Source organism: Ochlerotatus camptorhynchus, unplaced genomic scaffold (assembly GCF_037179485.1).
Source record: "Ochlerotatus camptorhynchus isolate MF236.1 unplaced genomic scaffold, CSIRO-AGI_Acam_v1.1 ptg000329l, whole genome shotgun sequence".
NCBI classification, from domain to species: domain Eukaryota; kingdom Metazoa; phylum Arthropoda; class Insecta; order Diptera; family Culicidae; genus Ochlerotatus; species Ochlerotatus camptorhynchus.
The window spans coordinates 3,808,298-3,835,267 of record NW_027040817.1 but is presented as its reverse complement, the minus strand read 5'-3'; positions in this window follow the sequence as shown (position 1 = coordinate 3,835,267).

Sequence of the window (26,970 nt, the reverse complement as noted above, 5' to 3'; positions counted from 1 at the left end):
CGCAACTCATCAAGCTGAAATTTTCTCTGAAGGCAGATGGTAATGACTTCTACTTGTAGAAAAAATTTCAGGCCAATCTGATGTTTGTTGTTTGAGATAGAGTGATTTCCCCGTTTTACGTTTGTTGTGGAAAATTTATACTTTTTTGTGTAATAAACCTATCAATATTTTTAAAAAGATAACGGCACAACTCATCAAGCTGAAATTTTTACAGCAGGCAGTTGGTAATGACTTCTACTTGTAGAAAAAAATTCAGGCCAATCTGATGTTTGTTGTTTGAGATAGAGTGATTTCCCCGTTTTACGTTTGTTGTGGAAAATTTATACTTTTTTGTGTAATAAACCTATCAATATTTTTAAAAAAATAACGGCACAACTCATCAAACTGAAATTTTCTCTGAAGGCAGATGGCAATGACTTCTACTTGTAGAAAAAATTTCAGGCCAATCTGATGTTTGTTGTTTGAGATAGAGTGATTTCCCCGTTTTACGTTTGTTGTGGAATAATTATACTTTTTTGTGTAATAAACCTATCACTATTTTTTTTTAAATTAACGGCGCAACTCATCAAGCTGAAATTTTCTCTGAAGGCAGATGGTAATGACTTCTACTTGTAGAAAAAATTTCAGGCCAATCTGATGTTTGTTGTTTGAGATAGAGTGATTTCCCCGTTTTACGTTTGTTGTGGAATAATTATACTTTTTTGTGTAATAAACCTATCACTATTTTTTAAAAATTAACGGCAAAACTCATCAAGCTGAAATTTTCTCTGAAGGCAGATGGTAATGACTTCTACTTGTAGAAAAAAATTCAGGCCAATCTGATGTTTGTTGTTTGAGATAGAGTGATTTCCCCGTTTTACGTTTGTTGTGGAAAATTTATACTTTTTTGTGTAATAAACCTATCAATATTTTTTAAAAAATAACGGCACAACTCATCAAGCTGAAATTTTCTCTGAAGGCAGATGGTAATGACTTCTACTTGTAGAAAAAATTTCAGGCCAATCTGATGTTTGTTGTTTGAGATAGAGTGATTTCCCCGTTTTACGTTTGTTGTGGAAAATTTATACTTTTTTGTGTAATAAACCTATCACTATTTTTTAAAAATTAACGGCACAACTCATCAAGCTGAAATTTTTACAGTAGGCAGTTGGTAATGACTTCTACTTGTAGAAAAAATTTCAGGCCAATCTGACGGTTGGGGTTAGAGATAGAGTGATTTCCCCGGTTTACTTTTGTTGTGGAAAACATTAATTGAAGATTTTTAACAAAAGAAAAGCAGTATTCATATAGGACATTAAAAACATCTCGGATTGTTGGTTGTTCTTAGTAACGTTCAACCTGCTTGCAAACGGGGTGATCGGGTTTAGAATCGAAAAAAAAATCGGCGTGGAAACTAACTTATTAAAAAGGGGAAGCCTGGCTCAAAGTTTCCCCATGAGACACGGCAATGAGTCTTAGCACCTGAAATCTGATGTCTGTGTTAGGGAAGCTGATCTTTTTTTTTTTTTTTTTTTTTTTTTTGCGCTTTGTGGTGACTACTCCATAATGGTTGAGTTTGCAATAATTTCTACTTGTAGAAACAATTTCAGGCCAATCTGAAGGTTGGGGTTAGAGATAGAGCGATTTGCCTGTTTTACTCTTGTGTAATAAATCTATTACGATTTTTTTAAATAAACGGCGCAACTTATCAAGCCGAAATTTTCACAGAAGGCAGTTGGTAATGACTTCTACTTGTAGAAAAAATTTCAGGCCAATCTGATGTTTGTTGTTTGAGATAGAGTGATTTCCCCGTTTTACGTTTGTTGTGGAATAATTATACTTTTTTGTGTAATAAACCTATCACTATTTTTTAAAAATTAACGGCACAGTTTATCAAGCTGAAATTTTCACAGAAGGCAGTTGGTAATGACTTCTACTTGTAGAAAAAAATTCAGGCCAATCTGATGTTTGTTGTTTGAGATAGAGTGATTTCCCCGTTTTACGTTTGTTGTGGAAAATTTATACTTTTTTGTGTAATAAACCTATCAATATTTTTTAAAAAATAACGGCACAACTCATCAAGCTGAAATTTTTTCTGAAGGCAGATGGTAATGACTTCTACTTGTAGAAAAAATTTCAGGCCAATCTGATGTTTGTTGTTTGAGATAGAGTGATTTCCCCGTTTTACGTTTGTTGTGGAATAATTATACTTTTTTGTGTAATAAACCTATCACTATTTTTTAAAAATTAACGGCGCAACTCATCAAGCTGAAATTTTCTCTGAAGGCAGATGGTAATGACTTCTACTTGTAGAAAAAAATTCAGGCCAATCTGATGTTTGTTGTTTGAGATAGAGTGATTTCCCCGTTTTACGTTTGTTGTGGAAAATTTATACTTTTTTGTGTAATAAACCTATCAATATTTTTTAAAAAATAACGGCACAACTCATCAAGCTGAATTTTTTTCTGAAGGCAGATGGTAATGACTTCTACTTGTAGAAAAAATTTCAGGCCAATCTGATGTTTGTTGTTTGAGATAGAGTGATTTCCCCGTTTTACGTTTGTTGTGGAATAATTATACTTTTTTGTGTAATAAACCTATCACTATTTTTTAAAAATTAACGGCGCAACTCATCAAGCTGAAATTTTCTCTGAAGGCAGATGGTAATGACTTCTACTTGTAGAAAAAATTTCAGGCCAATCTGATGTTTGTTGTTTGAGATAGAGTGATTTCCCCGTTTTACGTTTGTTGTGGAAAATTTATACTTTTTTGTGTAATAAACCTATCAATATTTTTTAAAAAATAACGGCACAACTCATCAAGCTGAAATTTTTACAGCAGGCAGTTGGTAATGACTTCTACTTGTAGAAAAAAATTCAGGCCAATCTGATGTTTGTTGTTTGAGATAGAGTGATTTCCCCGTTTTACGTTTGTTGTGGAAAATTTATACTTTTTTGTGTAATAAACCTATCAATATTTTTAAAAAAATAACGGCACAACTCATCAAACTGAAATTTTCTCTGAAGGCAGATGGCAATGACTTCTACTTGTAGAAAAAATTTCAGGCCAATCTGATGTTTGTTGTTTGAGATAGAGTGATTTCCCCGTTTTACGTTTGTTGTGGAATAATTATACTTTTTTGTGTAATAAACCTATCACTATTTTTTTTAAATTAACGGCGCAACTCATCAAGCTGAAATTTTCTCTGAAGGCAGATGGTAATGACTTCTACTTGTAGAAAAAATTTCAGGCCAATCTGATGTTTGTTGTTTGAGATAGAGTGATTTCCCCGTTTTACGTTTGTTGTGGAATAATTATACTTTTTTGTGTAATAAACCTATCACTATTTTTTAAAAATTAACGGCAAAACTCATCAAGCTGAAATTTTCTCTGAAGGCAGATGGTAATGACTTCTACTTGTAGAAAAAAATTCAGGCCAATCTGATGTTTGTTGTTTGAGATAGAGTGATTTCCCCGTTTTACGTTTGTTGTGGAAAATTTATACTTTTTTGTGTAATAAACCTATCAATATTTTTTAAAAAATAACGGCACAACTCATCAAGCTGAAATTTTCTCTGAAGGCAGATGGTAATGACTTCTACTTGTAGAAAAAATTTCAGGCCAATCTGATGTTTGTTGTTTGAGATAGAGTGATTTCCCCGTTTTACGTTTGTTGTGGAAAATTTATACTTTTTTGTGTAATAAACCTATCACTATTTTTTAAAAATTAACGGCACAACTCATCAAGCTGAAATTTTTACAGTAGGCAGTTGGTAATGACTTCTACTTGTAGAAAAAATTTCAGGCCAATCTGACGGTTGGGGTTAGAGATAGAGTGATTTCCCCGGTTTACTTTTGTTGTGGAAAACATTAATTGAAGATTTTTAACAAAAGAAAAGCAGTATTCATATAGGACATTAAAAACATCTCGGATTGTTGGTTGTTCTTAGTAACGTTCAACCTGCTTGCAAACGGGGTGATCGGGTTTAGAATCGAAAAAAAAATCGGCGTGGAAACTAACTTATTAAAAAGGGGAAGCCTGGCTCAAAGTTTCCCCATGAGACACGGCAATGAGTCTTAGCACCTGAAATCTGATGTCTGTGTTAGGGAATCTGAACTTTTTTTTTTTTTTTTTTTTTTTTTTTGCGCTTTGTGGTGACTACTCCATAATGGTTGAGTTTGCAATAATTTCTACTTGTAGAAACAATTTCAGGCCAATCTGAAGGTTGGGGTTAGAGATAGAGCGATTTTCCTGTTTTACTCTTGTGTAATAAATCTATTACGATTTTTTTAAATAAACGGCGCAATTTATCAAGCCGAAATTTTCACAGAAGGCAGTTGGTAATGACTTCTACTTGTAGAAAAAATTTCAGGCCAATCTGATGTTTGTTGTTTGAGATAGAGTGATTTCCCCGTTTTACGTTTGTTGTGGAATAATTATACTTTTTTGTGTAATAAACCTATCACTATTTTTTAAAAATTAACGGCACAGTTTATCAAGCTGAAATTTTCACAGAAGGCAGTTGGTAATGACTTCTACTTGTAGAAAAAAATTCAGGCCAATCTGATGTTTGTTGTTTGAGATAGAGTGATTTCCCCGTTTTACGTTTGTTGTGGAAAATTTATACTTTTTTGTGTAATAAACCTATCAATATTTTTTAAAAAATAACGGCACAACTCATCAAGCTGAAATTTTCTCTGAAGGCAGATGGTAATGACTTCTACTTGTAGAAAAAATTTCAGGCCAATCTGATGTTTGTTGTTTGAGATAGAGTGATTTCCCCGTTTTACGTTTGTTGTGGAAAATTTATACTTTTTTGTGTAATAAACCTATCAATATTTTTTAAAAAATAACGGCACAGCTCATCAAGCTGAAATTTTCTCTGAAGGCAGATGGTAATGACTTCTACTTGTAGAAAAAATTTCAGGCCAATCTGATGTTTGTTGTTTGAGATAGAGTGATTTCCCCGTTTTACGTTTGTTGTGGAATAATTATACTTTTTTGTGTAATAAACCTATCACTATTTTTTAAAAATTAACGGCACAGTTTATCAAGCTGAAATTTTCACAGAAGGCAGTTGGTAATGACTTCTACTTGTAGAAAAAAATTCAGGCCAATCTGATGTTTGTTGTTTGAGATAGAGTGATTTCCCCGTTTTACGTTTGTTGTGGAAAATTTATACTTTTTTGTGTAATAAACCTATCAATATTTTAAAAAAAATAACGGCACAACTCATCAAGCTGAAATTTTTTCTGAAGGCAGATGGTAATGACTTCTACTTGTAGAAAAAATTTCAGGCCAATCTGATGTTTGTTGTTTGAGATAGAGTGATTTCCCCGTTTTACGTTTGTTGTGGAATAATTATACTTTTTTGTGTAATAAACCTATCACTATTTTTTAAAAATTAACGGCGCAACTCATCAAGCTGAAATTTTCTCTGAAGGCAGATGGTAATGACTTCTACTTGTAGAAAAAATTTCAGGCCAATCTGATGTTTGTTGTTTGAGATAGAGTGATTTCCCCGTTTTACGTTTGTTGTGGAAAATTTATACTTTTTTGTGTAATAAACCTATCAATATTTTTAAAAAGATAACGGCACAACTCATCAAGCTGAAATTTTTACAGCAGGCAGTTGGTAATGACTTCTACTTGTAGAAAAAAATTCAGGCCAATCTGATGTTTGTTGTTTGAGATAGAGTGATTTCCCCGTTTTACGTTTGTTGTGGAAAATTTATACTTTTTTGTGTAATAAACCTATCAATATTTTTAAAAAAATAACGGCACAACTCATCAAACTGAAATTTTCTCTGAAGGCAGATGGCAATGACTTCTACTTGTAGAAAAAATTTCAGGCCAATCTGATGTTTGTTGTTTGAGATAGAGTGATTTCCCCGTTTTACGTTTGTTGTGGAATAATTATACTTTTTTGTGTAATAAACCTATCACTATTTTTTTTTAAATTAACGGCGCAACTCATCAAGCTGAAATTTTCTCTGAAGGCAGATGGTAATGACTTCTACTTGTAGAAAAAATTTCAGGCCAATCTGATGTTTGTTGTTTGAGATAGAGTGATTTCCCCGTTTTACGTTTGTTGTGGAATAATTATACTTTTTTGTGTAATAAACCTATCACTATTTTTTAAAAATTAACGGCAAAACTCATCAAGCTGAAATTTTCTCTGAAGGCAGATGGTAATGACTTCTACTTGTAGAAAAAAATTCAGGCCAATCTGATGTTTGTTGTTTGAGATAGAGTGATTTCCCCGTTTTACGTTTGTTGTGGAAAATTTATACTTTTTTGTGTAATAAACCTATCAATATTTTTTAAAAAATAACGGCACAACTCATCAAGCTGAAATTTTCTCTGAAGGCAGATGGTAATGACTTCTACTTGTAGAAAAAATTTCAGGCCAATCTGATGTTTGTTGTTTGAGATAGAGTGATTTCCCCGTTTTACGTTTGTTGTGGAAAATTTATACTTTTTTGTGTAATAAACCTATCACTATTTTTTAAAAATTAACGGCACAACTCATCAAGCTGAAATTTTTACAGTAGGCAGTTGGTAATGACTTCTACTTGTAGAAAAAATTTCAGGCCAATCTGACGGTTGGGGTTAGAGATAGAGTGATTTCCCCGGTTTACTTTTGTTGTGGAAAACATTAATTGAAGATTTTTAACAAAAGAAAAGCAGTATTCATATAGGACATTAAAAACATCTCGGATTGTTGGTTGTTCTTAGTAACGTTCAACCTGCTTGCAAACGGGGTGATCGGGTTTAGAATCGAAAAAAAAATCGGCGTGGAAACTAACTTATTAAAAAGGGGAAGCCTGGCTCAAAGTTTCCCCATGAGACACGGCAATGAGTCTTAGCACCTGAAATCTGATGTCTGTGTTAGGGAAGCTGATCTTTTTTTTTTTTTTTTTTTTTTTTTTGCGCTTTGTGGTGACTACTCCATAATGGTTGAGTTTGCAATAATTTCTACTTGTAGAAACAATTTCAGGCCAATCTGAAGGTTGGGGTTAGAGATAGAGCGATTTGCCTGTTTTACTCTTGTGTAATAAATCTATTACGATTTTTTTAAATAAACGGCGCAACTTATCAAGCCGAAATTTTCACAGAAGGCAGTTGGTAATGACTTCTACTTGTAGAAAAAATTTCAGGCCAATCTGATGTTTGTTGTTTGAGATAGAGTGATTTCCCCGTTTTACGTTTGTTGTGGAATAATTATACTTTTTTGTGTAATAAACCTATCACTATTTTTTAAAAATTAACGGCACAGTTTATCAAGCTGAAATTTTCACAGAAGGCAGTTGGTAATGACTTCTACTTGTAGAAAAAAATTCAGGCCAATCTGATGTTTGTTGTTTGAGATAGAGTGATTTCCCCGTTTTACGTTTGTTGTGGAAAATTTATACTTTTTTGTGTAATAAACCTATCAATATTTTTTAAAAAATAACGGCACAACTCATCAAGCTGAAATTTTTTCTGAAGGCAGATGGTAATGACTTCTACTTGTAGAAAAAATTTCAGGCCAATCTGATGTTTGTTGTTTGAGATAGAGTGATTTCCCCGTTTTACGTTTGTTGTGGAATAATTATACTTTTTTGTGTAATAAACCTATCACTATTTTTTAAAAATTAACGGCGCAACTCATCAAGCTGAAATTTTCTCTGAAGGCAGATGGTAATGACTTCTACTTGTAGAAAAAATTTCAGGCCAATCTGATGTTTGTTGTTTGAGATAGAGTGATTTCCCCGTTTTACGTTTGTTGTGGAAAATTTATACTTTTTTGTGTAATAAACCTATCAATATTTTTTAAAAAATAACGGCACAACTCATCAAGCTGAAATTTTTACAGCAGGCAGTTGGTAATGACTTCTACTTGTAGAAAAAAATTCAGGCCAATCTGATGTTTGTTGTTTGAGATAGAGTGATTTCCCCGTTTTACGTTTGTTGTGGAAAATTTATACTTTTTTGTGTAATAAACCTATCAATATTTTTAAAAAAATAACGGCACAACTCATCAAACTGAAATTTTCTCTGAAGGCAGATGGCAATGACTTCTACTTGTAGAAAAAATTTCAGGCCAATCTGATGTTTGTTGTTTGAGATAGAGTGATTTCCCCGTTTTACGTTTGTTGTGGAATAATTATACTTTTTTGTGTAATAAACCTATCACTATTTTTTTTAAATTAACGGCGCAACTCATCAAGCTGAAATTTTCTCTGAAGGCAGATGGTAATGACTTCTACTTGTAGAAAAAATTTCAGGCCAATCTGATGTTTGTTGTTTGAGATAGAGTGATTTCCCCGTTTTACGTTTGTTGTGGAATAATTATACTTTTTTGTGTAATAAACCTATCACTATTTTTTAAAAATTAACGGCAAAACTCATCAAGCTGAAATTTTCTCTGAAGGCAGATGGTAATGACTTCTACTTGTAGAAAAAAAATCAGGCCAATCTGATGTTTGTTGTTTGAGATAGAGTGATTTCCCCGTTTTACGTTTGTTGTGGAAAATTTATACTTTTTTGTGTAATAAACCTATCAATATTTTTTAAAAAATAACGGCACAACTCATCAAGCTGAAATTTTCTCTGAAGGCAGATGGTAATGACTTCTACTTGTAGAAAAAATTTCAGGCCAATCTGATGTTTGTTGTTTGAGATAGAGTGATTTCCCCGTTTTACGTTTGTTGTGGAAAATTTATACTTTTTTGTGTAATAAACCTATCACTATTTTTTTAAAATTAACGGCACAACTCATCAAGCTGAAATTTTTACAGTAGGCAGTTGGTAATGACTTCTACTTGTAGAAAAAATTTCAGGCCAATCTGACGGTTGGGGTTAGAGATAGAGTGATTTCCCCGGTTTACTTTTGTTGTGGAAAACATTAATTGAAGATTTTTAACAAAAGAAAAGCAGTATTCATATAGGACATTAAAAACATCTCGGATTGTAGGTTGTTCTTAGTAACGTTCAACCTGCTTGCAAACGGGGTGATCGGGTTTAGAATCGAAAAAAAAATCGGCGTGGAAACTAACTTATTAAAAAGGGGAAGCCTGGCTCAAAGTTTCCCCATGAGACACGGCAATGAGTCTTAGCACCTGAAATCTGATGTCTGTGTTAGGGAATCTGAACTTTTTTTTTTTTTTTTTTTTTTTTGCGCTTTGTGGTGACTACTCCATAATGGTTGAGTTTGCAATAATTTCTACTTGTAGAAACAATTTCAGGCCAATCTGAAGGTTGGGGTTAGAGATAGAGCGATTTGCCTGTTTTACTCTTGTGTAATAAATCTATTACGATTTTTTTAAATAAACGGCGCAACTTATCAAGCCGAAATTTTCACAGAAGGCAGTTGGTAATGACTTCTACTTGTAGAAAAAATTTCAGGCCAATCTGATGTTTGTTGTTTGAGATAGAGTGATTTCCCCGTTTTACGTTTGTTGTGGAATAATTATACTTTTTTGTGTAATAAACCTATCACTATTTTTTAAAAATTAACGGCACAGTTTATCAAGCTGAAATTTTCACAGAAGGCAGTTGGTAATGACTTCTACTTGTAGAAAAAAATTCAGGCCAATCTGATGTTTGTTGTTTGAGATAGAGTGATTTCCCCGTTTTACGTTTGTTGTGGAAAATTTATACTTTTTTGTGTAATAAACCTATCAATATTTTTTAAAAAATAACGGCACAACTCATCAAGCTGAAATTTTTACAGCAGGCAGTTGGTAATGACTTCTACTTGTAGAAAAAAATTCAGGCCAATCTGATGTTTGTTGTTTGAGATAGAGTGATTTCCCCGTTTTACGTTTGTTGTGGAAAATTTATACTTTTTTGTGTAATAAACCTATCAATATTTTAAAAAAAATAACGGCGCAACTCATCAAACTGAAATTTTCTCTGAAGGCAGATGGCAATGACTTCTACTTGTAGAAAAAAATTTCAGGCCAATCTGATGTTTGTTGTTTGAGATAGAGTGATTTCCCCGTTTTACGTTTGTTGTGGAATAATTATACTTTTTTGTGTAATAAACCTATCACTATTTTTTTTAAATTAACGGCGCAACTCATCAAGCTGAAATTTTCTCTGAAGGCAGATGGTAATGACTTCTACTTGTAGAAAAAATTTCAGGCCAATCTGATGTTTGTTGTTTGAGATAGAGTGATTTCCCCGTTTTACGTTTGTTGTGGAATAATTATACTTTTTTGTGTAATAAACCTATCACTATTTTTTAAAAATTAACGGCAAAACTCATCAAGCTGAAATTTTCTCTGAAGGCAGATGGTAATGACTTCTACTTGTAGAAAAAAATTCAGGCCAATCTGATGTTTGTTGTTTGAGATAGAGTGATTTCCCCGTTTTACGTTTGTTGTGGAAAATTTATACTTTTTTGTGTAATAAACCTATCAATATTTTTTAAAAAATAACGGCACAACTCATCAAGCTGAAATTTTCTCTGAAGGCAGATGGTAATGACTTCTACTTGTAGAAAAAATTTCAGGCCAATCTGATGTTTGTTGTTTGAGATAGAGTGATTTCCCCGTTTTACGTTTGTTGTGGAAAATTTATACTTTTTTGTGTAATAAACCTATCACTATTTTTTAAAAATTAACGGCGCAACTCATCAAGCTGAAATTTTTACAGTAGGCAGTTGGTAATGACTTCTACTTGTAGAAAAAATTTCAGGCCAATCTGACGGTTGGGGTTAGAGATAGAGTGATTTCCCCGGTTTACTTTTGTTGTGGAAAACATTAATTGAAGATTTTTAACAAAAGAAAAGCAGTATTCATATAGGACATTAAAAACATCTCGGATTGTTGGTTGTTCTTAGTAACGTTCAACCTGCTTGCAAACGGGGTGATCGGGTTTAGAATCGAAAAAAAAATCGGCGTGGAAACTAACTTATTAAAAAGGGGAAGCCTGGCTCAAAGTTTCCCCATGAGACACGGCAATGAGTCTTAGCACCTGAAATCTGATGTCTGTGTTAGGGAATCTGAACTTTTTTTTTTTTTTTTTTTTTTTTTTGCGCTTTGTGGTGACTACTCCATAATGGTTGAGTTTGCAATAATTTCTACTTGTAGAAACAATTTCAGGCCAATCTGAAGGTTGGGGTTAGAGATAGAGCGATTTGCCTGTTTTACTCTTGTGTAATAAATCTATTACGATTTTTTTAAATAAACGGCGCAACTTATCAAGCCGAAATTTTCACAGAAGGCAGTTGGTAATGACTTCTACTTGTAGAAAAAATTTCAGGCCAATCTGATGTTTGTTGTTTGAGATAGAGTGATTTCCCCGTTTTACGTTTGTTGTGGAATAATTATACTTTTTTGTGTAATAAACCTATCACTATTTTTTAAAAATTAACGGCACAGTTTATCAAGCTGAAATTTTCACAGAAGGCAGTTGGTAATGACTTCTACTTGTAGAAAAAAATTCAGGCCAATCTGATGTTTGTTGTTTGAGATAGAGTGATTTCCCCGTTTTACGTTTGTTGTGGAAAATTTATACTTTTTTGTGTAATAAACCTATCAATATTTTTTAAAAAATAACGGCACAACTCATCAAGCTGAAATTTTTTCTGAAGGCAGATGGTAATGACTTCTACTTGTAGAAAAAATTTCAGGCCAATCTGATGTTTGTTGTTTGAGATAGAGTGATTTCCCCGTTTTACGTTTGTTGTGGAATAATTATACTTTTTTGTGTAATAAACCTATCACTATTTTTTAAAAATTAACGGCGCAACTCATCAAGCTGAAATTTTCTCTGAAGGCAGATGGTAATGACTTCTACTTGTAGAAAAAATTTCAGGCCAATCTGATGTTTGTTGTTTGAGATAGAGTGATTTCCCCGTTTTACGTTTGTTGTGGAAAATTTATACTTTTTTGTGTAATAAACCTATCAATATTTTTTAAAAAATAACGGCACAACTCATCAAGCGGAAATTTTCTCTGAAGGCAGATGGTAATGACTTCTACTTGTAGAAAAAATTTCAGGCCAATCTGATGTTTGTTGTTTGAGATAGAGTGATTTCCCCGTTTTACGTTTGTTGTGGAAAATTTATACTTTTTTGTGTAATAAACCTATCACTATTTTTTAAAAATTAACGGCGCAACTCATCAAGCTGAAATTTTTACAGTAGGCAGTTGGTAATGACTTCTACTTGTAGAAAAAATTTCAGGCCAATCTGACGGTTGGGGTTAGAGATAGAGTGATTTCCCCGGTTTACTTTTGTTGTGGAAAACATTAATTGAAGATTTTTAACAAAAGAAAAGCAGTATTCATATAGGACATTAAAAACATCTCGGATTGTTGGTTGTTCTTAGTAACGTTCAACCTGCTTGCAAACGGGGTGATCGGGTTTAGAATCGAAAAAAAAATCGGCGTGGAAACTAACTTATTAAAAAGGGGAAGCCTGGCTCAAAGTTTCCCCATGAGACACGGCAATGAGTCTTAGCACCTGAAATCTGATGTCTGTGTTAGGGAATCTGAACTTTTTTTTTTTTTTTTTTTTTTTTTTGCGCTTTGTGGTGACTACTCCATAATGGTTGAGTTTGCAATAATTTCTACTTGTAGAAACAATTTCAGGCCAATCTGAAGGTTGGGGTTAGAGATAGAGCGATTTGCCTGTTTTACTCTTGTGTAATAAATCTATTACGATTTTTTTAAATAAACGGCGCAACTTATCAAGCCGAAATTTTCACAGAAGGCAGTTGGTAATGACTTCTACTTGTAGAAAAAATTTCAGGCCAATCTGATGTTTGTTGTTTGAGATAGAGTGATTTCCCCGTTTTACGTTTGTTGTGGAATAATTATACTTTTTTGTGTAATAAACCTATCACTATTTTTTAAAAATTAACGGCACAGTTTATCAAGCTGAAATTTTCACAGAAGGCAGTTGGTAATGACTTCTACTTGTAGAAAAAAATTCAGGCCAATCTGATGTTTGTTGTTTGAGATAGAGTGATTTCCCCGTTTTACGTTTGTTGTGGAAAATTTATACTTTTTTGTGTAATAAACCTATCAATATTTTTTAAAAAATAACGGCACAGCTCATCAAGCTGAAATTTTCTCTGAAGGCAGATGGTAATGACTTCTACTTGTAGAAAAAATTTCAGGCCAATCTGATGTTTGTTGTTTGAGATAGAGTGATTTCCCCGTTTTACGTTTGTTGTGGAATAATTATACTTTTTTGTGTAATAAACCTATCACTATTTTTTAAAAATTAACGGCACAGTTTATCAAGCTGAAATTTTCACAGAAGGCAGTTGGTAATGACTTCTACTTGTAGAAAAAAATTCAGGCCAATCTGATGTTTGTTGTTTGAGATAGAGTGATTTCCCCGTTTTACGTTTGTTGTGGAAAATTTATACTTTTTTGTGTAATAAACCTATCAATATTTTTTAAAAAATAACGGCACAACTCATCAAGCTGAAATTTTTTCTGAAGGCAGATGGTAATGACTTCTACTTGTAGAAAAAATTTCAGGCCAATCTGATGTTTGTTGTTTGAGATAGAGTGATTTCCCCGTTTTACGTTTGTTGTGGAATAATTATACTTTTTTGTGTAATAAACCTATCACTATTTTTTAAAAATTAACGGCGCAACTCATCAAGCTGAAATTTTCTCTGAAGGCAGATGGTAATGACTTCTACTTGTAGAAAAAATTTCAGGCCAATCTGATGTTTGTTGTTTGAGATAGAGTGATTTCCCCGTTTTACGTTTGTTGTGGAAAATTTATACTTTTTTGTGTAATAAACCTATCAATATTTTTAAAAAGATAACGGCACAACTCATCAAGCTGAAATTTTTACAGCAGGCAGTTGGTAATGACTTCTACTTGTAGAAAAAAATTCAGGCCAATCTGATGTTTGTTGTTTGAGATAGAGTGATTTCCCCGTTTTACGTTTGTTGTGGAAAATTTATACTTTTTTGTGTAATAAACCTATCAATATTTTTAAAAAAATAACGGCACAACTCATCAAACTGAAATTTTCTCTGAAGGCAGATGGCAATGACTTCTACTTGTAGAAAAAATTTCAGGCCAATCTGATGTTTGTTGTTTGAGATAGAGTGATTTCCCCGTTTTACGTTTGTTGTGGAATAATTATACTTTTTTGTGTAATAAACCTATCACTATTTTTTTTAAATTAACGGCGCAACTCATCAAGCTGAAATTTTCTCTGAAGGCAGATGGTAATGACTTCTACTTGTAGAAAAAATTTCAGGCCAATCTGATGTTTGTTGTTTGAGATAGAGTGATTTCCCCGTTTTACGTTTGTTGTGGAATAATTATACTTTTTTGTGTAATAAACCTATCACTATTTTTTAAAAATTAACGGCAAAACTCATCAAGCTGAAATTTTCTCTGAAGGCAGATGGTAATGACTTCTACTTGTAGAAAAAAATTCAGGCCAATCTGATGTTTGTTGTTTGAGATAGAGTGATTTCCCCGTTTTACGTTTGTTGTGGAAAATTTATACTTTTTTGTGTAATAAACCTATCAATATTTTTTAAAAAATAACGGCACAACTCATCAAGCTGAAATTTTCTCTGAAGGCAGATGGTAATGACTTCTACTTGTAGAAAAAATTTCAGGCCAATCTGATGTTTGTTGTTTGAGATAGAGTGATTTCCCCGTTTTACGTTTGTTGTGGAAAATTTATACTTTTTTGTGTAATAAACCTATCACTATTTTTTAAAAATTAACGGCACAACTCATCAAGCTGAAATTTTTACAGTAGGCAGTTGGTAATGACTTCTACTTGTAGAAAAAATTTCAGGCCAATCTGACGGTTGGGGTTAGAGATAGAGTGATTTCCCCGGTTTACTTTTGTTGTGGAAAACATTAATTGAAGATTTTTAACAAAAGAAAAGCAGTATTCATATAGGACATTAAAAACATCTCGGATTGTTGGTTGTTCTTAGTAACGTTCAACCTGCTTGCAAACGGGGTGATCGGGTTTAGAATCGAAAAAAAAATCGGCGTGGAAACTAACTTATTAAAAAGGGGAAGCCTGGCTCAAAGTTTCCCCATGAGACACGGCAATGAGTCTTAGCACCTGAAATCTGATGTCTGTGTTAGGGAATCTGATCTTTTTTTTTTTTTTTTTTTTTTTTGCGCTTTGTGGTGACTACTCCATAATGGTTGAGTTTGCAATAATTTCTACTTGTAGAAACAATTTCAGGCCAATCTGAAGGTTGGGGTTAGAGATAGAGCGATTTGCCTGTTTTACTCTTGTGTAATAAATCTATTACGATTTTTTTAAATAAACGGCGCAACTTATCAAGCCGAAATTTTCACAGAAGGCAGTTGGTAATGACTTCTACTTGTAGAAAAAATTTCAGGCCAATCTGATGTTTGTTGTTTGAGATAGAGTGATTTCCCCGTTTTACGTTTGTTGTGGAATAATTATACTTTTTTGTGTAATAAACCTATCACTATTTTTTAAAAATTAACGGCACAGTTTATCAAGCTGAAATTTTCACAGAAGGCAGTTGGTAATGACTTCTACTTGTAGAAAAAAATTCAGGCCAATCTGATGTTTGTTGTTTGAGATAGAGTGATTTCCCCGTTTTACGTTTGTTGTGGAAAATTTATACTTTTTTGTGTAATAAACCTATCAATATTTTTTAAAAAATAACGGCACAACTCATCAAGCTGAAATTTTTACAGCAGGCAGTTGGTAATGACTTCTACTTGTAGAAAAAATTTCAGGCCAATCTGATGTTTGTTGTTTGAGATAGAGTGATTTCCCCGTTTTACGTTTGTTGTGGAATAATTATACTTTTTTGTGTAATAAACCTATCACTATTTTTTAAAAATTAACGGCACAACTCATCAAGCTGAAATTTTCTCTGAAAGCAGATGGTAATGACTTCTACTTGTAGAAAAAATTTCAGGCCAATCTGATGTTTGTTGTTTGAGATAGAGTGATTTCCCCGTTTTACGTTTGTTGTGGAAAATTTATACTTTTTTGTGTAATAAACCTATCAATATTTTTTAAAAAATAACGGCACAGCTCATCAAGCTGAAATTTTCTCTGAAGGCAGATGGTAATGACTTCTACTTGTAGAAAAAATTTCAGGCCAATCTGATGTTTGTTGTTTGAGATAGAGTGATTTCCCCGTTTTACGTTTGTTGTGGAATAATTATACTTTTTTGTGTAATAAACCTATCACTATTGTTTAAAAATTAACGGCACAACTCATCAAGCTGAAATTTTTACAGTAGGCAGTTGGTAATGACTTCTACTTGTAGAAAAAATTTCAGGCCAATCTGACGGTTGGGGTTAGAGATAGAGTGATTTCCCCGGTTTACTTTTGTTGTGGAAAACATTAATTGAAGATTTTTAACAAAAGAAAAGCAGTATTCATATAGGACATTAAAAACATCTCGGATTGTTGGTTGTTCTTAGAAACGTTCAACCTGCTTGCAAACGGGGTGAGCGGGTTTAGAATCGAAAAAAAAATCGGCGTGGAAACTAACTTATTAAAAAGGGGAAGCCTGGCTCAAAGTTTCCCCATGAGACACGGCAATGAGTCTTAGCACCTGAAATCTGATGTCTGTGTTAGGGAATCTGAACTTTTTTTTTTTTTTTTTTTTTTTTTTTTTTTTTTTTTTTTTTTTTTTTTTTTTTTTTTTTGCGCTTTGTAGTGACTACTCCATAATGGTTGAGTTTGCAATAATTTCTACTTGTAGAAACAATTTCAGGCCAATCTGAAGGTTAGGGTTAGAGATAGAGCGATTTGCCTGTTTTACTCTTGTGTAATAAATCTATTACGATTTTTTTAAATAAACGGCGCAACTTATCAAGCCGAAATTTTCACAGAAGGCAGTTGGTAATGACTTCTACTTGTAGAAAAAATTTCAGGCCAATCTGATGTTTGTTGTTTGAGATAGAGTGATTTCCCCGTTTTACGTTTGTTGTGGAATAATTATACTTTTTTGTGTAATAAACCTATCACTATTTTTTAAAAATTAACGGCACAGTTTATCAAGCTGAAATTTTCACAGAAGGCAGTTGGTAATGACTTCTACTTGTAGAAAAAAATTCAGGCCAATCTGATGTTTGTTGTTTGAGATAGAGTGATTTCCCCGTTTTACGTTTGTTGTGGAAAATTTATACTTTTTTGTGTAATAAACCTATCAATATTTTTTAAAAAATAACGGCACAACTCATCAAGCTGAAATTTTTTCTGAAGGCAGATGGTAATGACTTCTACTTGTAGAAAAAATTTCAGGCCAATCTGATGTTTGTTGTTTGAGATAGAGTGATTTCCCCGTTTTACGTTTGTTGTGGAATAATTATACTTTTTTGTGTAATAAACCTATCACTATTTTTTAAAAATTAACGGCGCAACTCATCAAGCTGAAATTTTCTCTGAAGGCAGATGGTAATGACTTCTACTTGTAGAAAAAATTTCAGGCCAATCTGATGTTTGTTGTTTGAGATAGAGTGATTTCCCCGTTTTACGTTTGTTGTGGAAAATTTATACTTTTTTGTGTAATAAACCTATCAATATTTTTTAAAAAATAACGGCACAACTCATCAAGCTGAAATTTTTACAGCAGGCAGTTGGTAATGACTTCTACTTGTAGAAAAAAATTCAGGCCAATCTGATGTTTGTTGTTTGAGATAGAGTGATTTCCCCGTTTTACGTTTGTTGTGGAAAATTTATACTTTTTTGTGTAATAAACCTATCAATATTTTTAAAAAAATAACGGCACAACTCATCAAACTGAAATTTTCTCTGAAGGCAGATGGCAATGACTTCTACTTGTAGAAAAAATTTCAGGCCAATCTGATGTTTGTTGTTTGAGATAGAGTGATTTCCCCGTTTTACGTTTGTTGTGGAATAATTATACTTTTTTGTGTAATAAACCTATCACTATTTTTTTAAAATTAACGGCGCAACTCATCAAGCTGAAATTTTCTCTGAAGGCAGATGGTAATGACTTCTACTTGTAGAAAAAATTTCAGGCCAATCTGATGTTTGTTGTTTGAGATAGAGTGATTTCCCCGTTTTACGTTTGTTGTGGAATAATTATACTTTTTTGTGTAATAAACCTATCACTATTTTTTAAAAATTAACGGCAAAACTCATCAAGCTGAAATTTTCTCTGAAGGCAGATGGTAATGACTTCTACTTGTAGAAAAAAATTCAGGCCAATCTGATGTTTGTTGTTTGAGATAGAGTGATTTCCCCGTTTTACGTTTGTTGTGGAAAATTTATACTTTTTTGTGTAATAAACCTATCAATATTTTTTAAAAAATAACGGCACAACTCATCAAGCTGAAATTTTCTCTGAAGGCAGATGGTAATGACTTCTACTTGTAGAAAAAATTTCAGGCCAATCTGATGTTTGTTGTTTGAGATAGAGTGATTTCCCCGTTTTACGTTTGTTGTGGAAAATTTATACTGTTTTGTGTAATAAACCTATCACTATTTTTTAAAAATTAACGGCACAACTCATCAAGCTGAAATTTTTACAGTCGGCAGTTGGTAATGACTTCTACTTGTAGAAAAAATTTCAGGCCAATCTGACGGTTGGGGTTAGAGATAGAGTGATTTCCCCGGTTTACTTTTGTTGTGGAAAACATTAATTGAAGATTTTTAACAAAAGAAAAGCAGTATTCATATAGGACATTAAAAACATCTCGGATTGTAGGTTTTTCTTAGTAACGTTCAACCTGCTTGCAAACGGGGTGATCGGGTTTAGAATCGAAAAAAAAATCGGCGTGGAAACTAACTTATTAAAAAGGGGAAGCCTGGCTCAAAGTTTCCCCATGAGACACGGCAATGAGTCTTAGCACCTGAAATCTGATGTCTGTGTTAGGGAATCTGAACTTTTTTTTTTTTTTTTTTTTTTTTTTTTGCGCTTTGTGGTGACTACTCCATAATGGTTGAGTTTGCAATAATTTCTACTTGTAGAAACAATTTCAGGCCAATCTGAAGGTTGGGGTTAGAGATAGAGCGATTTGCCTGTTTTACTCTTGTGTAATAAATCTATTACGATTTTTTTTAAATAAACGGCGCAACTTATCAAGCCGAAATTTTCACAGAAGGCAGTTGGTAATGACTTCTACTTGTAGAAAAAATTTCAGGCCAATCTGATGTTTGTTGTTTGAGATAGAGTGATTTCCCCGTTTTACGTTTGTTGTGGAATAATTATACTTTTTTGTGTAATAAACCTATCACTATTTTTTTTAAATTAACGGCGCAACTCATCAAGCTGAAATTTTCTCTGAAGGCAGATGGTAATGACTTCTACTTGTAGAAAAAATTTCAGGCCAATCTGATGTTTGTTGTTTGAGATAGAGTGATTTCCCCGTTTTACGTTTGTTGTGGAATAATTATACTTTTTTGTGTAATAAACCTATCACTATTTTTTAAAAATTAACGGCAAAACTCATCAAGCTGAAATTTTCTCTGAAGGCAGATGGTAATGACTTCTACTTGTAGAAAAAAATTCAGGCCAATCTGATGTTTGTTGTTTGAGATAGAGTGATTTCCCCGTTTTACGTTTGTTGTGGAAAATTTATACTTTTTTGTGTAATAAACCTATCAATATTTTTTAAAAAATAACGGCACAACTCATCAAGCTGAAATTTTCTCTGAAGGCAGATGGTAATGACTTCTACTTGTAGAAAAAATTTCAGGCCAATCTGATGTTTGTTGTTTGAGATAGAGTGATTTCCCCGTTTTACGTTTGTTGTGGAAAATTTATACTTTTTTGTGTAATAAACCTATCACTATTTTTTAAAAATTAACGGCACAACTCATCAAGCTGAAATTTTTACAGTAGGCAGTTGGTAATGACTTCTACTTGTAGAAAAAATTTCAGGCCAATCTGATGTTTGTTGTTTGAGATAGAGTGATTTCCCCGTTTTACGTTTGTTGTGGAATAATTATACTTTTTTGTGTAATAAACCTATCACTATTTTTTAAAAATTAACGGCAAAACTCATCAAGCTGAAATTTTCTCTGAAGGCAGATGGTAATGACTTCTACTTGTAGAAAAAAATTCAGGCCAATCTGATGTTTGTTGTTTGAGATAGAGTGATTTCCCCGTTTTACGTTTGTTGTGGAAAATTTATACTTTTTTGTGTAATAAACCTATCAATATTTTTTAAAAAATAACGGCACAACTCATCAAGCTGAAATTTTCTCTGAAGGCAGATGGTAATGACTTCTACTTGTAGAAAAAATTTCAGGCCAATCTGATGTTTGTTGTTTGAGATAGAGTGATTTCCCCGTTTTACGTTTGTTGTGGAAAATTTATACTTTTTTGTGTAATAAACCTATCACTATTTTTTAAAAATTAACGGCACAACTCATCAAGCTGAAATTTTTACAGTAGGCAGTTGGTAATGACTTCTACTTGTAGAAAAAATTTCAGGCCAATCTGATGTTTGTTGTTTGAGATAGAGTGATTTCCCCGTTTTACGTTTGTTGTGGAAAATTTATACTTTTTTGTGTAATAAACCTATCAATATTTTTTAAAAAATAACGGCACAACTCATCAAGCTGAAATTTTCTCTGAAGGCAGATGGTAATGACTTCTACTTGTAGAAAAAATTTCAGGCCAATCTGATGTTTGTTGTTTGAGATAGAGTGATTTCCCCGTTTTACGTTTGTTGTGGAATAATTATACTTTTTTGTGTAATAAACCTATCACTATTTTTTAAAAATTAACGGCACAACTCATCTAGCTGAAATTTTCTCTGAAAGCAGATGGTAATGACTTCTACTTGTAGAAAAAATTTCAGGCCAATCTGATGTTTGTTGTTTGAGATAGAGTGATTTCCCCGTTTTACGTTTGTTGTGGAAAATTTATACTTTTTTGTGTAATAAACCTATCAATATTTTTTAAAAAATAACGGCACAGCTCATCAAGCTGAAATTTTCTCTGAAGGCAGATGGTAATGACTTCTACTTGTAGAAAAAATTTCAGGCCAATCTGATGTTTGTTGTTTGAGATAGAGTGATTTCCCCGTTTTACGTTTGTTGTGGAAAATTTATACTTTTTTGTGTAATAAACCTATCAATATTTTTTAAAAAATAACGGCACAGCTCATCAAGCTGAAATTTTCTCTGAAGGCAGATGGTAATGACTTCTACTTGTAGAAAAAATTTCAGGCCAATCTGACGGTTGGGGTTAGAGATAGAGTGATTTCCCCGGTTTACTTTTGTTGTGGAAAACATTAATTGAAGATTTTTAACAAAAGAAAAGCAGTATTCATATAGGACATTAAAAACATCTCGGATTGTTGGTTGTTCTTAGAAACGTTCAACCTGCTTGCAAACGGGGTGAGCGGGTTTAGAATCGAAAAAAAAATCGGCGTGGAAACTAACTTATTAAAAAGGGGAAGCCTGGCTCAAAGTTTCCCCATGAGACACGGCAATGAGTCTTAGCACCTGAAATCTGATGTCTGTGTTAGGGAATCTGAACTTTTTTTTTTTTTTTTTTTTTTTTGCGCTTTGTGGTGACTACTCCATAATGGTTGAGTTTGCAATAATTTCTACTTGTAGAAACAATTTCAGGCCAATCTGAAGGTTGGGGTTAGAGATAGAGCGATTTGCCTGTTTTACTCTTGTGTAATAAATCTATTACGATTTTTTTAAATAAACGGCGCAACTTATCAAGCCGAAATTTTCACAGAAGGCAGTTGGTAATGACTTCTACTTGTAGAAAAAATTTCAGGCCAATCTGATGTTTGTTGTTTGAGATAGAGTGATTTCCCCGTTTTACGTTTGTTGTGGAATAATTATACTTTTTTGTGTAATAAACCTTTCACTATTTTTTAAAAATTAACGGCACAGTTTATCAAGCTGAAATTTTCACAGAAGGCAGTTGGTAATGACTTCTACTTGTAGAAAAAAATTCAGGCCAATCTGATGTTTGTTGTTTGAGATAGAGTGATTTCCCCGTTTTACGTTTGTTGTGGAAAATTTATACTTTTTTGTGTAATAAACCTATCAATATTTTTTAAAAAATAACGGCACAACTCATCAAGCTGAAATTTTTACAGCAGGCAGTTGGTAATGACTTCTACTTGTAGAAAAAAATTCAGGCCAATCTGATGTTTGTTGTTTGAGATAGAGTGATTTCCCCGTTTTACGTTTGTTGTGGAAAATTTATACTTTTTTGTGTAATAAACCTATCAATATTTTTAAAAAAATAACGGCACAACTCATCAAACTGAAATTTTCTCTGAAGGCAGATGGCAATGACTTCTACTTGTAGAAAAAATTTCAGGCCAATCTGATGTTTGTTGTTTGAGATAGAGTGATTTCCCCGTTTTACGTTTGTTGTGGAATAATTATACTTTTTTGTGTAATAAACCTATCACTATTTTTTTAAATTAACGGCGCAACTCATCAAGCTGAAATTTTCTCTGAAGGCAGATGGTAATGACTTCTACTTGTAGAAAAAATTTCAGGCCAATCTGATGTTTGTTGTTTGAGATAGAGTGATTTCCCCGTTTTACGTTTGTTGTGGAATAATTATACTTTTTTGTGTAATAAACCTATCACTATTTTTTAAAAATTAACGGCAAAACTCATCAAGCTGAAATTTTCTCTGAAGGCAGATGGTAATGACTTCTACTTGTAGAAAAAAATTCAGGCCAATCTGATGTTTGTTGTTTGAGATAGAGTGATTTCCCCGTTTTACGTTTGTTGTGGAAAATTTATACTTTTTTGTGTAATAAACCTATCAATATTTTTTAAAAAATAACGGCACAACTCATCAAGCTGAAATTTTCTCTGAAGGCAGATGGTAATGACTTCTACTTGTAGAAAAAATTTCAGGCCAATCTGATGTTTGTTGTTTGAGATAGAGTGATTTCCCCGTTTTACGTTTGTTGTGGAAAATTTATACTTTTTTGTGTAATAAACCTATCACTATTTTTTAAAAATTAACGGCACAACTCATCAAGCTGAAATTTTCTCTGAAAGCAGATGGTAATGACTTCTACTTGTAGAAAAAATTTCAGGCCAATCTGATGTTTGTTGTTTGAGATAGAGTGATTTCCCCGTTTTACGTTTGTTGTGGAAAATTTATACTTTTTTGTGTAATAAACCTATCAATATTTTTTAAAAAATAACGGCACAACTCATCAAGCTGAAATTTTCTCTGAAAGCAGATGGTAATGACTTCTACTTGTAGAAAAAATTTCAGGCCAATCTGATGTTTGTTGTTTGAGATAGAGTGATTTCCCCGTTTTACGTTTGTTGTGGAAAATTTATACTTTTTTGTGTAATAAACCTATCAATATTTTTTAAAAAATAACGGCACAGCTCATCAAGCTGAAATTTTCTCTGAAGGCAGATGGTAATGACTTCTACTTGTAGAAAAAATTTCAGGCCAATCTGATGTTTGTTGTTTGAGATAGAGTGATTTCCCCGTTTTACGTTTGTTGTGGAAAATTTATACTTTTTTGTGTAATAAACCTATCAATATTTTTTAAAAAATAACGGCACAGCTCATCAAGCTGAAATTTTCACAGAAGGCAGATGGTAATGACTTCTACTTGTAGAAAAAATTTCAGGCCAATCTGATGTTTGTTGTTTGAGATAGAGTGATTTCCCCGTTTTACGTTTGTTGTGGAAAATTTATACTTTTTTGTGTAATAAACCTATCAATATTTTTTAAAAAATAACGGCACAGCTCATCAAGCTGAAATTTTCTCTGAAGGCAGATGGTAATGACTTCTACTTGTAGAAAAAATTTCAGGCCAATCTGATGTTTGTTGTTTGAGATAGAGTGATTTCCCCGTTTTACGTTTGTTGTGGAATAATTATACTTTTTTGTGTAATAAACCTATCACTATTTTTTAAAAATTAACGGCACAACTCATCAAGCTGAAATTTTCTCTGAAAGCAGATGGTAATGACTTCTACTTGTAGAAAAAATTTCAGGCCAATCTGATGTTTGTTGTTTGAGATAGAGTGATTTCCCCGTTTTACGTTTGTTGTGGAAAATTTATACTTTTTTGTGTAATAAACCTATCAATATTTTTTAAAAAATAACGGCACAGCTCATCAAGCTGAAATTTTCTCTGAAGGCAGATGGTAATGACTTCTACTTGTAGAAAAAATTTCAGGCCAATCTGATGTTTGTTGTTTGAGATAGAGTGATTTCCCCGTTTTACGTTTGTTGTGGAAAATTTATACTTTTTTGTGTAATCAACCTATCAATATTTTTTAAAAAATAACGGCACAGCTCATCAAGCTGAAATTTTCTCTGAAGGCAGATGGTAATGACTTCTACTTGTAGAAAAAATTTCAGGCCAATCTGATGTTTGTTGTTTGAGATAGAGTGATTTCCCCGTTTTACGTTTGTTGTGGAATAATTATACTTTTTTGTGTAATAAACCTATCACTATTTTTTAAAAATTAACGGCGCAACTCATCAAGCTGAAATTTTCTCTGAAGGCAGATGGTAATGACTTCTACTTGTAGAAAAAATTTCAGGCCAATCTGATGTTTGTTGTTTGAGATAGAGTGATTTCCCCGTTTTACGTTTGTTGTGGAAAATTTATACTTTTTTGTGTAATAAACCTATCAATATTTTTTAAAAAATAACGGCACAACTCATCAAGCTGAAATTTTTACAGCAGGCAGTTGGTAATGACTTCTACTTGTAGAAAAAAATTCAGGCCAATCTGATGTTTGTTGTTTGAGATAGAGTGATTTCCCCGTTTTACGTTTGTTGTGGAAAATTTATACTTTTTTGTGTAATAAACCTATCAATATTTTTAAAAAAATAACGGCACAACTCATCAAACTGAAATTTTCTCTGAAGGCAGATGGCAATGACTTCTACTTGTAGAAAAAATTTCAGGCCAATCTGATGTTTGTTGTTTGAGATAGAGTGATTTCCCCGTTTTACGTTTGTTGTGGAATAATTATACTTTTTTGTGTAATAAACCTATCACTATTTTTTTAAAATTAACGGCGCAACTCATCAAGCTGAAATTTTCTCTGAAGGCAGATGGTAATGACTTCTACTTGTAGAAAAAATTTCAGGCCAATCTGATGTTTGTTGTTTGAGATAGAGTGATTTCCCCGTTTTACGTTTGTTGTGGAATAATTATACTTTTTTGTGTAATAAACCTATCACTATTTTTTAAAAATTAACGGCAAAACTCATCAAGCTGAAATTTTCTCTGAAGGCAGATGGTAATGACTTCTACTTGTAGAAAAAAATTCAGGCCAATCTGATGTTTGTTGTTTTAGATAGAGTGATTTCCCCGTTTTACGTTTGTTGTGGAAAATTTATACTTTTTTGTGTAATAAACCTATCAATATTTTTTAAAAAATAACGGCACAACTCATCAAGCTGAAATTTTCTCTGAAGGCAGATGGTAATGACTTCTACTTGTAGAAAAAATTTCAGGCCAATCTGATGTTTGTTGTTTGAGATAGAGTGATTTCCCCGTTTTACGTTTGTTGTGGAAAATTTATACTTTTTTGTGTAATAAACCTATCACTATTTTTTAAAAATTAACGGCACAACTCATCAAGCTGAAATTTTTACAGTAGGCAGTTGGTAATGACTTCTACTTGTAGAAAAAATTTCAGGCCAATCTGACGGTTGGGGTTAGAGATAGAGTGATTTCCCCGGTTTACTTTTGTTGTGGAAAACATTAATTGAAGATTTTTAACAAAAGAAAAGCAGTATTCATATAGGACATTAAAAACATCTCGGATTGTTGGTTGTTCTTAGTAACGTTCAACCTGCTTGCAAACGGGGTGATCGGGTTTAGAATCGAAAAAAAAATCGGCGTGGAAACTAACTTATTAAAAAGGGGAAGCCTGGCTCAAAGTTTCCCCATGAGACACGGCAATGAGTCTTAGCACCTGAAATCTGATGTCTGTGTTAGGGAATCTGAACTTTTTTTTTTTTTTTTTTTTTTTTTTTGCGCTTTGTGGTGACTACTCCATAATGGTTGAGTTTGCAATAATTTCTACTTGTAGAAACAATTTCAGGCCAATCTGAAGGTTGGGGTTAGAGATAGAGCGATTTGCCTGTTTTACTCTTGTGTAATAAATCTATTACGATTTTTTTAAATAAACGGCGCAACTTATCAAGCCGAAATTTTCACAGAAGGCAGTTGGTAATGACTTCTACTTGTAGAAAAAAATTCAGGCCAATCTGATGTTTGTTGTTTGAGATAGAGTGATTTCCCCGTTTTACGTTTGTTGTGGAAAATTTATACTTTTTTGTGTAATAAACCTATCAATATTTTTTAAAAAATAACGGCACAACTCATCAAGCTGAAATTTTTACAGCAGGCAGTTGGTAATGACTTCTACTTGTAGAAAAAAATTCAGGCCAATCTGATGTTTGTTGTTTGAGATAGAGTGATTTCCCCGTTTTACGTTTGTTGTGGAAAATTTATACTTTTTTGTGTAATAAACCTATCAATATTTTTAAAAAAATAACGGCACAACTCATCAAACTGAAATTTTTTCTGAAGGCAGATGGTAATGACTTCTACTTGTAGAAAAAATTTCAGGCCAATCTGATGTTTGTTGTTTGAGATAGAGTGATTTCCCCGTTTTACGTTTGTTGTGGAATAATTATACTTTTTTGTGTAATAAATCTATTACGATTTTTTTAAATAAACGGCGCAACTTATCAAGCCGAAATTTTCACAGAAGGCAGTTGGTAATGACTTCTACTTGTAGAAAAAAATTCAGGCCAATCTGATGTTTGTTGTTTGAGATAGAGTGATTTCCCCGTTTTACGTTTGTTGTGGAATAATTATACTTTTTTGTGTAATAAACCTATCACTATTTTTTAAAAATTAACGGCGCAGTTTATCAAGCTGAAATTTTCACAGAAGGCAGTTGGTAATGACTTCTACTTGTAGAAAAAAATTCAGGCCAATCTGATGTTTGTTGTTTGAGATAGAGTGATTTCCCCGTTCTACGTTTGTTGTGGAAAATTTATACTTTTTTGTGTAATAAACCTATCA